Genomic DNA, 16,359 nt, shown 5'->3' on the forward strand with positions numbered 1-16,359 from the left:
ATGAGAAATTAACCCGCAGTCCAGTAAATAAGTTTAAATAACGTTTCATATTTCTGCCAGAAAACACGAGCGACCACGCCTCCCACCCCATCTGGATCCGCCGCCTCCACGCCGCCGGCTGGCGTCCTCCGCCACGCCATCCACCGCCGTGCCGTCCTCCCCGCACCGCGGCCTGCCTCCTCTCCGCCGTGCCCTCCTCCTCGCGCCGTCCGAGTCCTCCGTGCGCGGTTCGCCGACGCAGAGGCCCAGGCCAGCCCGCTCCGGGCCCGCGCCGCCGACCGCGACGGGCTGCTCAGCACGCTCCTCGCCGCCACGGGCAACGACCGGGAGGAGGAGGAGGACGCGCGGGAGGCGGGGTAGCGTCAGAATCAGCGCACGTCGGATCCGGCATGCTGCTCCTCTCCCTTCCCAAGTCGCCCTGGATCTCGCGATGCTGGAGGTGGCCGCCGTCGTTGCTATGGAGGGCTCGCCACCCGCCTCCGGAGTCCCACGTCCCCGAGATCAACGGGATTGCCAAGCCGAGGTCATCATTTCTCGACGGGCTCCTCCATCACTTCTGGTTTCCCACAGTGGCTATGGGCTGCCTCTCCCTCTCGATCCTGCGCTCCTCCTCCTCCGGTTCAGGTTTCAGGCCGTGGCTGAGGGTCGCCTCTCCATATCCATCCTTCCAATCTGGAGCACAGGTGGAGAGCCTGGCTGTGTGCGGCGGAGATGGCGCCCCGCATCTGCGCCCTATAAGCCCGGACAGAGCTCCGCCGAGGCCATGACCTCCGTAGGTATCGATCTAAAAAAGGCCGCCAACCCAATGGAATCTCTCCCTGTCTCTTTCTTCTGCATCTTCCTCATACTATCCACTGGAATCTTAGTTTTTGTAGTTAGTAGCAGAGACTCAATTGCTGCATTTTTTGCCTGTACATCTTCATATAGGATTCGATAGCCATGCCCTGGAGAGAGACAGCTCACAAATTAGTCCAGTTAACAAGACGCAATTGAACCGAAAATCTTACGAGATGGCTTGCAAATCCAGGTATCAAACAGAATTTTGGTAATATATATTATGTATACGGTACTTGGAAGGGATGCTTACCAGGTAAATACCACTTAAAATCTAGGTCCAGTAACTATCCAGTTGCAGATTCACTGCAAGTTTGTGCGACAGATATTCATATATATAGATCAACTAGGATTTAGGTTTAACTCTATGGTACAATTGAAAGACTAGGGAGAAGAGGGTGGATTGTACTACCTGATTGCTTGCTGTACATCCGAAAGAGATTCAGTTGCTCTGAATATTCTTATTTGCCACATGGTCGCCAGTGTGAATAGCGCCTTTAGCGATTTGTACAACAAACAGACCAAGCTCTACATAAAATGATTTTGTTTTCATGAGTGAATCTTTTAATGACGTCATTACCATCCAGCCATCTTGCCTTTCCAACGAACAACATACAAGCTTTGTTCTCTGAAGTTTAAGAATAGTGCAACCATCTTGCCTTCCAAAGAATAACATATATAATTTTAACCTTAATAGTGCAGCCAGCTAGCTGTAGTGCACTTATCTCTAAGCGCAGCTCCTCTTTAATCCATAAACTTATCCGTAACCAAAGGCTAGACGTATATTCAATGTAATTCTATTCATTGAGTTGAGTTTCTTACTTCGGTATGGCCTGGGGTATAGTAAGTTCCATTTTCAATGTTCCAGGGACCACTTCCAGTAAGTTTGCACTCGACATCAGCAGTAATGTCCACTACCTGTATCAGCATGGTTATCGCAGTAGATAATCAGGGCAAATATCATAAGCAAATTACAACTTTAGAATCTCTGAATTCTAATAGATTTCTAATATCCTTCAAAAGATGATGTGTGAGCGCTCTTTAGATATTCCAGTAAGTTCCTTTCTACAGGTGTTCTTACATCTCCTGAATGGATGATTCTCTTTGCATTTCGGCCGCTCGGCCCACTTCCAATGATCCACTACATCATCACTGTTTGGTAACTGGTTAGATACTCTTCAATCTCCTTATAGAAAGGTCCACAAATGCACAATCAATAGATACATATAGAACTATGTAAGTCTGAACATACATGTGGGTCAAAACATGGTGCGCTCCACCAAGCTTCTCAATCTTGTCCACCAGTTTCGGCGTATACCTTGGACTGAAATATTAAGAGGTTATCAGAACAACTACAGCGAATATAATCACTCTTTTCAGACCAAATAAGGAATCAATCTCATGATGGTTGATACTTGATGCAGCGGAGGATCACAGGTGTACTGCCAGCAGTTTCAATTTAACCGGGTGGTTGCCATCATCGTGAGACTACCAACTGGAGGAGCTGAAACGGCTCTTTATTCCAGCCGTATCCGATGCCCCGAGCCGGAACTTTCAGGCCACCTACAGCACACGGTGCTCGCGGCGCGCCGTTGGCGCCGGCGTCGGCGGGGACACGGGAAGGTGCTCGTTGCCGCGCTCCCGGAACCCCTCAAGCAGCTCATGCTCGTTCGGCCTTGCAGGACGGCGTTGTAGCACTATCGTTGGATGTGAATCGCATCAAAATCGGAATCAGTCTGCGCGCTAATGTGGCGTGTTTCCGCCTTTGCTACACTGTGATTGACTGATGGTTAGATCGTTGATGCTGCAGTCTGAGGTCTCGGGGGTGTGTCTTGTGCTTAATTTTTGACGCCACGAGCTCCTGGTGAGTTTGCTCCCCTGAGTCATTATAGAGGGAGTGAGATGGTCAGAAGGGAGAAGAACAAAAAACCTTGTTGCCGGAGATGACATCCACACCATTTTTTGTGTGTTGGAGTGATTGAACCATGGCAATCAGAGCTGGCATATATATTCCATTCTGTACACCAAGAGATTATGTTATTTTCCTTTTACTGAAGCAATTATGATTGAGTAGTACATTGTTATCATTCTCAACAACTTCATTCATGACACCTTTGATACTCATGTATGAGAAAGAACTTTCAGTGATTGAGTTACTTTATTTGACTTTGTGTTGTTCAGGAGGGGAGGCCGCAAGGCGGGAAAGCCAGCAGCGGAATTCTTTTCGGGGATGCGTGGATCTGGTGATGCTGGAGCAGGGGAACAGGAAACATCACATCCGCAACGGCGTTTCAAATAGCCAATTTACCTTTCTCCCTAAAGGTTTCTTGCTCTGCTGTCAGTATCACTGGTCTTGGGGTTTAGATTTTGTCAATATCAAAATCTGGGTACTTACCAGCAAACGAGTTGTTGATCTATTTACTTAGTCAAGTTCATTTCTGCTATGTTCTTCAGTCAAGCTTCAGCTTCTAGCCTTGATTAAATGGCAATGATATTCTCCAAAACCTACTAATGTCAGAAATCCTGCTACCCAACAGGATGGTCTGCCAAGTGATGTGAGTACTACTCAGTGTGTGGCAGACGTTCATTAGGATTGCAAACAAGATTTGAGATGTAGATGTAGGTCAAATTTTGGAAAATTATGGGTCTGCGGGTACAAAATTACATGTAGGCAATTTTACAGTTTTCTTAGATTAAAGATTCAAGCATGAATGTGAATATAGTTCCATGGTTTTTTTGCTGACAGGTTTTCTTATATTTACTTCTCTTTGTATGATATTGGAATTTATATGCTTACTTAACTGTTCAAAGATATCTGTTTTGTTTGTCGATTGGAAGTTACCACATTAAGCTTGAGCCCATGTGAATTGACACACTGTTTGGAACAAAATAAAACTTAGTACTGTAGTACAGTTTGGTGGTTAAACTACTCCTTACCTCGACATTCTAATAATCTGTAATAAGGATAGTTCGCATTGGTCATGCAAGATCACTTGCGGGAAATTGGTGGCTTGCTGTTGTTGTACTTCACAATTTCTGTTGTTTCTGTTTATTTTACATTTTTTTTATTTACTGCAATTTCAAAACAGAAGTACTAGGATAACTGGAATTTCTGTTTGTGTTTTATACAGAGGGAACATAGTCTGATGGGACAGCTCCTGAATCAATGTCACATAAGGAAACAACTTACTTGGAGGAGTTGAAGGAGTTGAGATGAGTTGATCACATCCTCATGTGTCTTTGCATGTTGCAACAGGGGCAGTGTACTTTTTTTTATAGCAAAACATTCCTACTTTAGATAGAAGAACTTATGGGGCACATCAGATGTACTGACCACTCCTTAGTCCGAAGGACGGGAGTAACAATTTTTCTCAAGTTCTGCTGTTGTATTGTACTAGAAGTCTGTTCATCAAACTGCCTTATCAACCATCTGCTATTAACCCTCAAACATCTAACATTTTTTTTTGACATCCTCAAACATCTTACATATTTCTTAGCAGCTGCCTTCTGACCCTCCCCTTCACCCTTTTCGGATAGTTTTTTTTTGTGAATACCCTTTCCTGATAGCTATGTCCCACCATCTGCATCAGAACAAGAGAAAGGGGCAGATGATCTGTTGGTCACAGAGACATTGCTTCCTGCAATTGATCAAGGGCCAGCAAAAATATAGAGATTTCAATTAATTTTACCGTCGACCAAGTAAACTGGGCAATTCGTGAGCTGGGACGATTTAATGGCAAAAAATAAGTCAACAATGTTGCCTGATGTGCATGAGGATTTGGTACACGTTTGACATAAGAATATGTATGCCTTCAAGCCTAATTTTTGTGCCTTGCATGTTGTGTTCTTTTAGTATATTTTTTCTCCCATTGCAACGCACGGGCATTTTTGCTAGTAATAGGACAAGACGGATTACAATCAATATTAAGAACAATAAAATCTATGGGCACATAGTTCCTATTTGCAAGAATAAGAACATCATTAATTCTTTCCAAAGGCTTTTTAATAGTAGAATCTGCCAAGTGCAAATTTAAAGAACAATCTTCAATATCGGTAAGACCAAGCACATCACATAAAGATTTTTGAATATTGGAAACACCAGCACCCAAATCACATAAAGCAAAATATTCATAATTTTTAATCTTGACTTTAATGGTGGGTTCCCATTCATAATGTAATTTTCTAGGAATTGAGATCTCTAATTCCAACTTTTCTTCCAGAGCTTTCATCATGGCATCTACGATATGTTTAGTAAAAGCTTTATTTTGTTCATAAGCATGGGGTGAATTTATCATGGATTGCAACAAAGAAATACAATAAATCAAAGAGCAATTATCATAATTAAAGTCTTTGTAATCCAAAAGAGTGAGCACATCACTGGTTAAAGTTTTGACTTCTCCAAACCCACTTTTATCAATTTTCTCAACAAGATTTTCACCCTCCGAATTATCGGGACGCCTTATAGCAAAAGTTGAATCTTCTTCAGTCCCTTTATCATCAATTTTAATTTTACTAAACGAGGAATTAATAGAAGAAACACCAACCACTTTAAGATCCTCATCAATTTTATGAAAGCAATCATTAGAAAACACTTTTTTATAAAAAATCTCTTTTAGCTCTAAGAATAGCGGTTCTTTTCTTACTTTCATCCATAGAAACATATAAAGCTTTAATTGATTCTTCAACCTTAGGCACAAAAAATTTCAACTTGAGATTTTCTACATCATTTGAAATTCTATCAATGTTTCTAGACATATCATCAATCTTACTCAACTTTTCTTCTATTGTATTGTTGAAAACTTTTTGAGCATTGATAGATTCTTTAATATTATTCTCAAGATCAGAGGTGTTTCTATTATTATTATAAGAAGGATTACCATAGGAATTACCATAATTATTAGAGGAATTACTAGGAAAAGGCCTAGGATTAAAATTACCTCTATAAGCATTGTTATTAAAATTATTTCGAGAGACAAAATTCACGTCCATGGAATCACTATTTTGCTTAATCAAAGTAGACAAAGGCACATCATTAAGATCAATAGGAGCACTTTTATTAGCAACCAATTTAATAAGAGCATCAACTTTTTCACTCAAAGTAGAGATTTCTTCAACCGAATTAACTTTCTTACTAGTAGGTGCTCTTTCAGTGTGCCATTGAGAATAATTTGCCCTAATATTATCAAGCAATTTATTAGCTTCACCCAAAGTAATTTCCATACCACCCGCGGCAGAATCTAAAAGATTTTTAGAAACAAAATTTGATCCCGCATAAAATTTTTGTATGACCATCCAAAGATTTAAACCATGAGTAGGACAATTTCTTAGCATCAATTTCATTCTTTCCCAAAATTGCGCAACATGTTCATGATCAAGTTGCTTAAAATTCATGATTTGTGTTCTAAGGGAAATAATTTTCGCGGGCGAAAAATACTTAGTAATAAAAGCATCTTTGCACTTATCCCAAGAATCGATACTATTGCGAGGCAAAGAAGAAAACCAATTTTTTTTGCACGATCTCGCAAAGAAAACGGGAATAATTTTAACTTCACAATACCATTGTCCACATCTTTTTTCTTTTGCATATCGCATAATTCCATGAATGTGTTGAGATGGGACGTGGCATCCTCATTAGGAGTAGCGGAAAGTTGATCTTTCATAACAAGATTCAACAAAGCGGCAGTAATATCACAAGACTCCACACTAGTGGCGGGGGGAGCAACCAGAGTGCTAATAAAATCATTATTATTGGTATTGGAAAAATCACACAACTTGGTATTTTCTTGAGACATCGCAACTACGCAAACAAGATTGCAAACAAAAACAGATCTAACAAGAAAACAGTGAACAAACAAGAGGGGGAATAAAACGGCAAATTTTTGTGAAGTGGGGGAGATGAAAACGAGACGCAAATGGCAAATAATGTAAATTGCAAGGAGATGAGAGTTATGATTAGGAACCTAATAGGTGTTGATGATGTCTCCTTGGCAACGGCGCCAAAAATTCCTTTTGATGCGGCTTGAACTACGTCGGTATTTCGCCAAAGAGGAAGGGATGATGCAGCACAACTATGGTAGGTATTTCCCTCAGTGATGAGATCAAGATTATCAAACCAGTAGGAGAACCACGCAACAGTATGTAAACGGTACCTGGACACAAAGAACAAATACTTGCAACCTGATGTGTAAGAGGGGTTGTCAATCCCTCCCGGATAGAGAGATAGATAAAATTGTAGTAGATTGGATAAATAGATCTCACGGAAACGCGAAATAAAATAAATAACAAAAATGTGCAGCAAGGTATTTTTGGATTTTTGGAATAATAGATCTGAAAATCAAAGATGCAAATAAAAGACAGGCAAATAGTAATGTAGATCTGAAAATATAAGATGAGAAAATAGACCCGTGGGCCGTAGATTTCACTAGTGGCTTCTCTCGAGAAAAATAGCCTACAGTGGGTAAACAAATTACTGTTGAGCAATTGATAGAACTTCAAATAATTATGACAATATCCAGGCAATGATCATTATATAGGCATCACGTCCAAGATTAGTAGACCGACTCCTGCCTGCACCTACTACTATTACTCCCCACATCGACCGCGATCCAGCATGCATCTAGTGTATTAAGTTCATGGAGAAATGAAGTAATGCAATAAGAACGATGACATGATGTAGACAAGATCTATTCATGTAGGAATAGACCTCATCTTGTTATCCTTAATATCAACGATACATACGTGTTATTTGCCCTTCTGTTGTTGGGATTGAGCACCGTAAGATCGAACTCATCACAAAGGACCACTTCCCATGGCAAGAAAAATCGATCTAGTCGGCCTAACTAAACCAAAGATTCAAAGAAGAAATACGAGGCTATAAGTAATCATGCATATAAGAGATCAAAAGACTCAAAAAACTTTCATAGATAAAAACATAGATCTGATCATAAACTCAAAGTTCATCGGATCCCAACAAACACACCGCAAAAGAGAGTTACATCAAATAGATCTCCAAGAGACCATTGTATTGAGAATCAAAAGAGAGACAGGAAGCCATTTAGCTACTAACTACGGACCCGAAGGTCTACAATGAACTACTCACGCATCATCAGAGAGGCACCAATGAGGATGATGAACCCCCCGTGATGCTATCTAGATTGGATCTGTGGTTTCTGGAACTTGCGGCGGCTGGAATTGTGTTTCGTCGACTCCCCTAGGGTTTTTGGAACATTGGGTTATTTATAGAGCAAAGAGGCGGTGTGGGGCGGCCCAGGTGGGCACAACCCACCAGGGTGCGCCTGGGCCCCCAGGCGCACCCAGGTGGGTTGTGCTCCCCTCGGAGCCCCCCTCTGGTACTTCTCTGGGCCAACAGGTGTCTTCTGGTCCAGAAAAAATCTCCAAAAAAGTTGCGATGCGTTTGGACTCCGTTTGGTATTGATTTTCCGCGAAGTAAAAAACAAGCAAAAAACAACAACTAGCACTAGGCACTATGTCAATAGGTTAGTCCCAAAAAATGATATAAAGTTGCTATAAAATGATTGTAAAACATCCAACAATGATAATAAAACAGCATGGAACAATAAAAAATTATAGATACGTTGGAGACATATCGGTGAGTCCCATTAATTTAACGAAGGCCTTGTGCTGAATGCGTGTAGTCAGCCTTTGTTCAGTCAGATGTAGTAAGGCTTTTTTATCTGTTCGGATGAGGAATTATTGGTGCTGAAGATAGGGACGCCACTTGTCCGCTGCCATCAAAATAGCAAGGCATTCCTTTTCATACGTGCTGAGGGCTTGATTTTTTTGCAAAGTGCTCGACTAAGGTAAGCCATAGGGTGTCCTCGCTGCATCAATACTGCCCCAATCCCTGTGTTACACACATCCGTCTCCAGAACGAAGGTATCATGAAAATTGGGAAGGGCTAGAACCAGAGCTTGTCTCAATGCAGATTTCAATAATTGAAAGGCCTTATCTGCATCTGGGGTCCACTGGAACGACACTCCCTTGCAAAGGAGTGTAGTTAATGGTTTGCTTATCATGCCCTAGTGTTGGATGAATTTCTGGTAGTATCCTGTCAAACCGAGAAATCCATGCAAGGTCCCGGTGTTTGTTGGTGTAGGCCAAGACTAGACTGCTGCGATTTTGGCAGGATCCGTAGCGACGCCATCGGCACTGATTCGACGCCCCAGGTATTCGATCTATTTGGTAGCAAACTCACACTTGGACCGTTTGATCACCACCTTGTTCTCTTTTAGGAGTCGAAAAACTACACGGAGTTGGCTAATATGCTCTTGCAACATCGAGTTGTGGATCAAAATGTCATCCATAAAGACCAACACCCCTTTTCGCAACAATGGTTCCAACACAGCATACAATCATCCTTGGAAATAAAATGGACCTCCTGTCACCCCAAAGGGCACCACCAAAAATTCATAAAGACCTTGATGAGTACGAAAGGCTGTCTTGAATTCGTCCCCTTCAGTGATTTGGAGTTGATGGTAGCCTGATAGCAAATCCAATTTTGTAAACCAGACTGACTCTGCAAGTTCATCCAACAACTCGCCTACTATAGGCATGGGGTGTTTGCTCCTAAGTGTGATTGCATTGAGCTGCCGATAATCAATGCAAAAATGCCATGTTCCATCCTTTTTGCGAACTAGCAGAACTGGGGAAGCAAACGAGCTAGTACTAGTACGAATAATACCGATGCGGAGCATCTCTTTAATTTGCCTCTGAATCTCATCTTTCTATTGAGGGGTATAACGATATGGGCGTGCACTGACAGCTTGAGCTCCTGGCACCAAGGGATTTTTGTGGTCGTGTGCACGTCTGGGTGGGAGCGACATTGGCGGGCAGAATAATTCCTGAAACTCTTGCAGCACCTCCTGAACTTCTGTGAGCAAGGGTGTATCAGTTGCAGGGGCAGACTGGAGAGAAAACAAGTCCTGCTCCTGATGCACTGGTTGTATTCAAACGACCTGCTGAACAGCACCGCGCCGGAGAAGTCCCTTTAATTTCTTGGGAGAAATTTGCTTACACTTTGGTTGTTGATCTTGGATTCCCAACAGACAAATTCTGCGCCCCTCATGTGTGAACTCCATTCGTCTTTTGCGCCAATGTACCCGCATAGGGCTGTGCTCCTCTAACCAGTCAGCTCCGATGATCAGATCATAACAACCAAGGGGTAGCACCTTAACTTCTTGACGAAATGTATGCCCTTGAGTCCACCAGACCAATGGTGATACAACATGAGAACTAGTAAGAGTGCCTCCGCCTGCAATCACATAGGTAGCGGCAGGTACCTCCTTTGCCTCTAGGTGTAATTCTTGTACCACAGAAGCGTCCACAAAGGAACAGTTGTTGCCTGAATCAATAAGGATCAGAACTTCCTTGTTCCAATTCACCCGTGCACACGCATGGTGCGACGACGAGCTGTGGGGGCTGCCACCCCTGCAGCAGCAAGCATCATGACCTCCTCATCTGAGCTAGAATATGAAACAGCTTGACCATCAGGTGGATCGTCGAGTTGCAGCACCTCCAATAATTCCTCCATTATGTGCAGTGGCACCTTGTAAGGGGCATTTATGCCCGCGCGCCCATGGGTCACCACATTTGAAAGACAAGTTCTTGGCCCTTCGGTATGCTTGCAGGGCATCCAGTTTCTCTACCACTTTCTTGGTATCATCAGTGTTGGTCACTGCTGTCAGCTTATCAGTTGATGAGGAACTTGAGGTCTCCTTGCCGTAGCGATGACCAAATTTCACAGAGCTTGTAACCTTCGCGTTCTCCAATTCCACTTCCTGCAACAAGGCCAAGGAACTAGCAGTATCCACGTCTTCAGGCTGATGTAAAATAACACCTGAACGAATGTCGGCACGCATGCCGGCCAGATATCTCTCAACAAAGAGCACTTCACTAGTGTTAGGATCAACTAGAAGGATTTGGTGTCTAAGTGTGTCAAATTTCAAGGTGTACTCATCTACCGACCCTATTTGGTTTACTAGCAGTAATTGTCTCATCAGGAATGTGTGTTTGTTTTTACCCCATTTCTCTTTGACAACATCACACAATTCATGCCAGTGGATGAATTTGCGTCGCTTCTGGATCATTTTAAGCCACAAAGCAACATTGCCCACACAGTTCAGAGAAGCGAATTTCACCTTCATCATGTCAGGAACACTATAGATATCAAAATAGAGCTCACAATTGTCTATCCAAACTTGATAATCCCCCCCATTGAGCTTAGGAAAATCCATTTTAGGTGTGGAGCCAAAGTGAGATCGATGTGAATTGGTTGATGTGCGCCTATCATCTGAGGTAAAATCTTTGTCGAACAGGTGTGGGGCATGAATGGCCGTACCGTTGTTCGGAAGCAGAGTGGAGGATCTCGGATCCCCCACCACTGGCCCCCGATGATAGTGTTGCCCGCCGTGCCCATCGGGCCGATCCGTGCGCACGTCGACTGTTGGTGGAGGGTTGTGGACGACGACCGGATCACGTGGACGCGGTGCCGGCGACTCGAGCACATCTAGCTGCGCCTCTGCATCCTCCGCATGGAGTTGGAGAAGCGATGTCTAAGCCGTCAGGGACTTGGTCGTGGTGTCCATTGCTCGCATCCAAGCCTGGAATTCCTTGAGTTGCTCGGCGATGGCGTCCAGCTTGGCGTTGGTCGCTGATGTCTACTACACAACCTTCTTCTTGTAGACGTTGTTGGGCCTCCAAGTGCAGAGGTTTGTAGGACAGTAGCAAATTTCCCTCAAGTGGATGACCTAAGGTTTATCAATCCGTGGGAGGCGTAGGATGAAGATGGTCTCTCTCAAACAACCCTGCAACCAAATAACAAAGAGTCTATTGTGTCCCCAACACACCCAATACAATGGTAAATTGTATAGGTGCACTAGTTCGGCGAAGAGATGGTGATACAAGTGCAATATGGATGGTAAATATAGGTTTTTGTAATCTGAAATTATAAAAACAGCAAGGTAGCAAGTGATAAAAGTGAGCACAAACGGTATTGCAATGCTAGGAAACAAGGCCTAGGGTTCATACTTTCACTAGTGCAAGTTCTTTCAACAATAATAACATAATTGGATCATATAACTATCCCTCAACATGCAACAAAGAGTCACTCCAAAGTCACTAATAGCAGAGAACAAACGAAGAGATTATGGTAGGGTACGAAACCACCTCAAAGTTATCCTTTCTGATCGATCTATTCAAGAGTCCGTAGTAAAATAACATGAAGCTATTCTTTCCATTCGATCTATCATAGAGTTCGTACTAGAATAACACCTTAAGACACAAATCAACCAAAACCCTAATGTTACCTAGATACTCCAATGTCACCTCAAGTATCCGTGGGTATGATTATACGATATGCATCACACAATCTCAGATTCATCTATTCAACCAACACAAAGTACTTCAAAGAGTGCCCCAAAGTTTCTACCGGAGAGTCAAGACGAAAACGTGTGCCAACCCCGATGCATAAGTTCACGCGCGGAACCCGCAAGTTGATCACCAAAACATACATCAAGTGAATCACGTGATATCCCATTGTCAGCACAGATAAGCACGGCAAGACATACATCAAGTGTTCTCAAATCCTTAAAGACTCAATCCGATAAGATAACTTCAAAGGGAAAACTCAATCCATTACAAGAGAGTAGAGGGGGAGAAACATCATAAAATCCAACTATAGTAGCAAAGCTCGCGATACATCAAGATCGTATCACCTCAAGAACACGAGAGAGAGAGAGAGATCAAACACATAGCTACTGGTACATACCCTCAGCCCCGAGGGTGAACTACTCCCTCCTCGTCATGGAGAGTGCCGGGATGATGAAGATGGACACCAGTGAGGGATCCCCCCTCCGGCAGGGTGTCGGAACAGGGTCCCGATTGGTTTTTGGTGGCTATAGAGGCTTGCGGTGGCGGAACTCCTGATCTATTCTATTCCCCAAAGTTTTTAGGGTATATGGATATATATAGGCGAAAGAAGTCGGGTAGGGGAGCCACGAGGGGCCCACGAGGGTGGGGGCGCGCCCAGGGGGGCAGGCGCGCCTCCCTGCCTCGTGGCCACCTCGTTGCTTCCCTGACGTACACTGCAAGTCTCTTGGATTGCTTCCGTTCCAAAAATAACTCTCCCGAAGGTTTCATTCCGTTTGGACTCCGTTTGATATTCCTTTTCTGCGAAACACTGAAATAGGCAAAAAACAGAAACTGGCACTGGGCTCTAGGTTAATAGGTTAGTCCCAAAAATAATATAAAAGTGTTTAATAAAGCCCATAAACATCCAAAACAGATAATATAATAGCATGGAACAATCAAAAATTATAGATACGTTGGAGACGTATCAGCATCCCCAAGCTTAATTCCTGCTCGTCCTCGAGTAGGTAAATGATAAAAACAGAATTTTTGATGTGGAATGCTACCTAACATATTTATCAATATAATCTTCTTTGTTGTGGCAAGAATATTCAGATCCATAAGATTCAAAACAAAAGTTTAATATTGCCATGAAAACAATAATACTTCAAGCATACTAACAAAGCAATCGTGTCTTCTCAAACTAACATGGCCAAAGCAAGCTATCCCTACAAAATCATATAGTCTGGCTATGCTCTATCTTCATCACACAAAATATTTAAATCATGCACAACCCCGATGAATAGCCAAGCAATTGTTTCATACTTTTGATGTTCTCAAATTTTTTCAATCTTCACGCAATACATGAGCGTGAGCCATGGACATAGCACTATAGGTGGAATAGAATGGTGGTTGTGGAGAAGACAAAAAGGAGAAGGTAGTCTCACATCAACTAGGCGTATCAACGGGCTATGGAGATGCCCATCAATAGATATCAATGTGAGTGAGTAGGGATTGCCATGCAACGGATGCACTAGAGCTATAAGTGTATGAAAGCTCAACAAAAGAAACTAAGTGGGTGTGCATCCAACTCGCTTGCTCACGAAGACCTAGGGCATTTTGAGGAAGCCCATCATTGGAATATACAAGCCAAGTTCTATAATGTAATATTCCCACTAGTATATGAAAGTGACAACATAGGAGACTCTCCATCATGAAGATCATGGTGCTACTTTGAAGCACAAGTGTGGTAAAAGGATAGTAGCATTGTCCCTTCTCTCATTTTCTCTCATTTTTTTTCTTTGGCCTTTTCTCTTCTTTTTTATGGCCTTTTTTCTCTTTTTTTATTTAGTCCGGAGTCTCATCCCGACTTATGGGGGAATCATAGTCTCCATTATCCTTTCCTCACTTGGGAGAATGCTCTAATAATGATGATCATCACACTTTTATTTTCTTACAACTCAAGAATTACAACTCGATACTTAGAACAAAATATGACTCTATATGAATGCCTCCGGTGGTGGGATGTGCAATGAATCAAGAGTGACATGTATGAAAGAATTATGAAGGGTGGCTTTGCCACAAATACAATGTCAACTACATGATCATGCAAAGCAATATGACAATGATGGAGCGTGTCATAATAAACGGAACGGTGGAAAGTTGCATGGCAATATATCTCGGAATGGCTATGAAATATCCATAATAGGTAGGTATGGTGGCTGTTTTCAGGAAGATATATGGTGGGTGTATGATACCGTCGAAAGGTGCGCGGTATTTAGAGAGGCTAGCAATGGTGGAAGGGTGAGAGTGCGTATAATCCATGGACTCAACATTAGTCATAAAGAACTCACATACTTATTGCAAAATCTATTAGTTATCGAAACGAAGTACAACGCGCATGCTCCTAGGGGGACATATTGGTAGGAAAAGACCATTGCTCGTCCCCGACCGCCACTCATAAGGAAGACAATCAATAAATAAATCATGCTCCGACTTCATCACATAACGGTTCACCATACGTGCATGCTACGGGAATCACAAACTTTAGAACAAGTATTTCTCAAATTCACAACTACTCAACTAGCATGACTCTAATATCACCATCTTCATATCTCAAAACAATCATAAAGAATCAAACTTCTCATAGTATTCCATGCACTTTATATGATAGTTTTTATTATACCCCTCTTGATGCCCATCATATTAGGACTAAATTCATAACTCAAGCAATTACCATGCTGTTCTAAAAACTCTCAAAATAATATAAGTGAAGCATGAGAGTTCATCTATTTCTTCAAAATAAAACCACCGTCGTGCTCTAAAAGATATAAGTGAAGCACTAGAGCAAACAACAAACTACTCCGAAAGATATAAGTGAAGATCAATGAGTAGTCGAATAATTATGCAACTATGTGAAGACTCTCGAACTTTTAAGAATTTCAGATCTTGGTATTTTATTCAAACAGCAAGCAAAACAAAATAAAATGACATGACGCTCCAAGCAAAACACATATCATGTGGTGAATAAAAATATAGCTCCAAGTAAAGTTACCGATGGATGAGGACGAAAGAGGGGATGCCTTCCGGGGCATCCCCAAGCTTTGGCTTTTTGGTGTCCTTGGATTTACCTTGGGGTGACTTGGGCATCCCCAAGCTTAGGCTCTTGCCACTCCTTATTCCATAGTCCATCGAATCTTTACCCAAAACTTGAAAACTTCACAACACAAAACTTAACAGAAAATCTCGTGAGCTCCGTTAGCGAAAGAAAACAAAACACCACTTCAAGGTACTGTACTGAGCTCATTCTTTATTTATATTGGTGTTAAAATTACCGTATTACAACTTGTCTATGGTTTATAAACTCTTTTACTAGCCATAGACTCATGAAAATAAGCAAACAACACACTAAAAACAGAATCTGTCAAAAACAGAACAGTCTGTAGTAATCTGTAACTAACGCAAACTTCTGGAACTCTAAAAATTCGGCCAAAATAGGAAGACCTGAATAATTTGTTTATTGATCTTCTGCAATTGGAATCAATATTATATCACGTTCTGGTAATTTTTAACAATTGTTTTCGTGAACAGAAAGTTTCTGGAATTTTCAGCAAGATCAAATAACTATCATCCAAGAAAATCCTATAGGTTTAACTTGGCACAAACACTAATTAAAACATAAAACCACATCTAACCAGAGGCTAGATAGATTACTTATTACTAAACAGAACAAAAAAGCAAGAAACTAAAATAAAATTGGGTTGCCTCCCAATAAGCGCTATCGTTTAACGCCCCTAGCTAGGCATGATGATTTCAATGATGCTCACATAAAATATAAGAATTGAAACATAAAGAGAGCATCATGAAGAATATGACTAGCACATTTAAGTCTAACCCACTTCCTATGCATAGGGATTCTGTGAGCAAAAAACTTATGGGAACAATAATCAACTAGCATAAGAAGGCAAAACAAGCATAACTTCAAAACTTTAAGCACATAGAGAGGAAGCTTGATATTATTGCAATTACTACAAGCAAATATTCCCCCCTCATAATAATTTTCAGTAGCATAATGAATGAATTCAACAATATAACCAGCACCTAAAGCATTCTTTTCATGATCTACAAGCATAGAAATTTTATTACTCTCCACATAAGCAA

The 16,359-nt window shown here is 41.9% G+C and overlaps 1 long non-coding RNA gene across 6 annotated transcripts; it reads left to right on the forward strand.

Annotated features, from left to right (window-relative positions):
• The first annotated feature begins 41 nt into the window (after positions 1 to 41).
• LOC109766661 (uncharacterized) lies at positions 42 to 4,282 on the forward strand. 6 transcript variants are annotated; one of them, XR_012180876.1, is made up of 5 exons: positions 45 to 776; positions 928 to 1,027; positions 2,259 to 2,698; positions 3,016 to 3,156; positions 3,966 to 4,282. It is a non-coding gene; the product is annotated as an uncharacterized lncRNA (long non-coding RNA). The 6 variants fall into 6 exon arrangements; XR_012180872.1 differs by having other exon boundaries at positions 42 to 776; positions 928 to 2,173; positions 2,259 to 3,156; XR_012180871.1 differs by having other exon boundaries at positions 2,259 to 3,156.
• The last annotated feature ends 12,077 nt before the right edge of the window (positions 4,283 to 16,359 follow it).

Source organism: Aegilops tauschii, chromosome 3, assembly GCF_002575655.3.
Source record: "Aegilops tauschii subsp. strangulata cultivar AL8/78 chromosome 3, Aet v6.0, whole genome shotgun sequence".
NCBI classification, from domain to species: Eukaryota; Viridiplantae; Streptophyta; class Magnoliopsida; order Poales; family Poaceae; genus Aegilops; species Aegilops tauschii.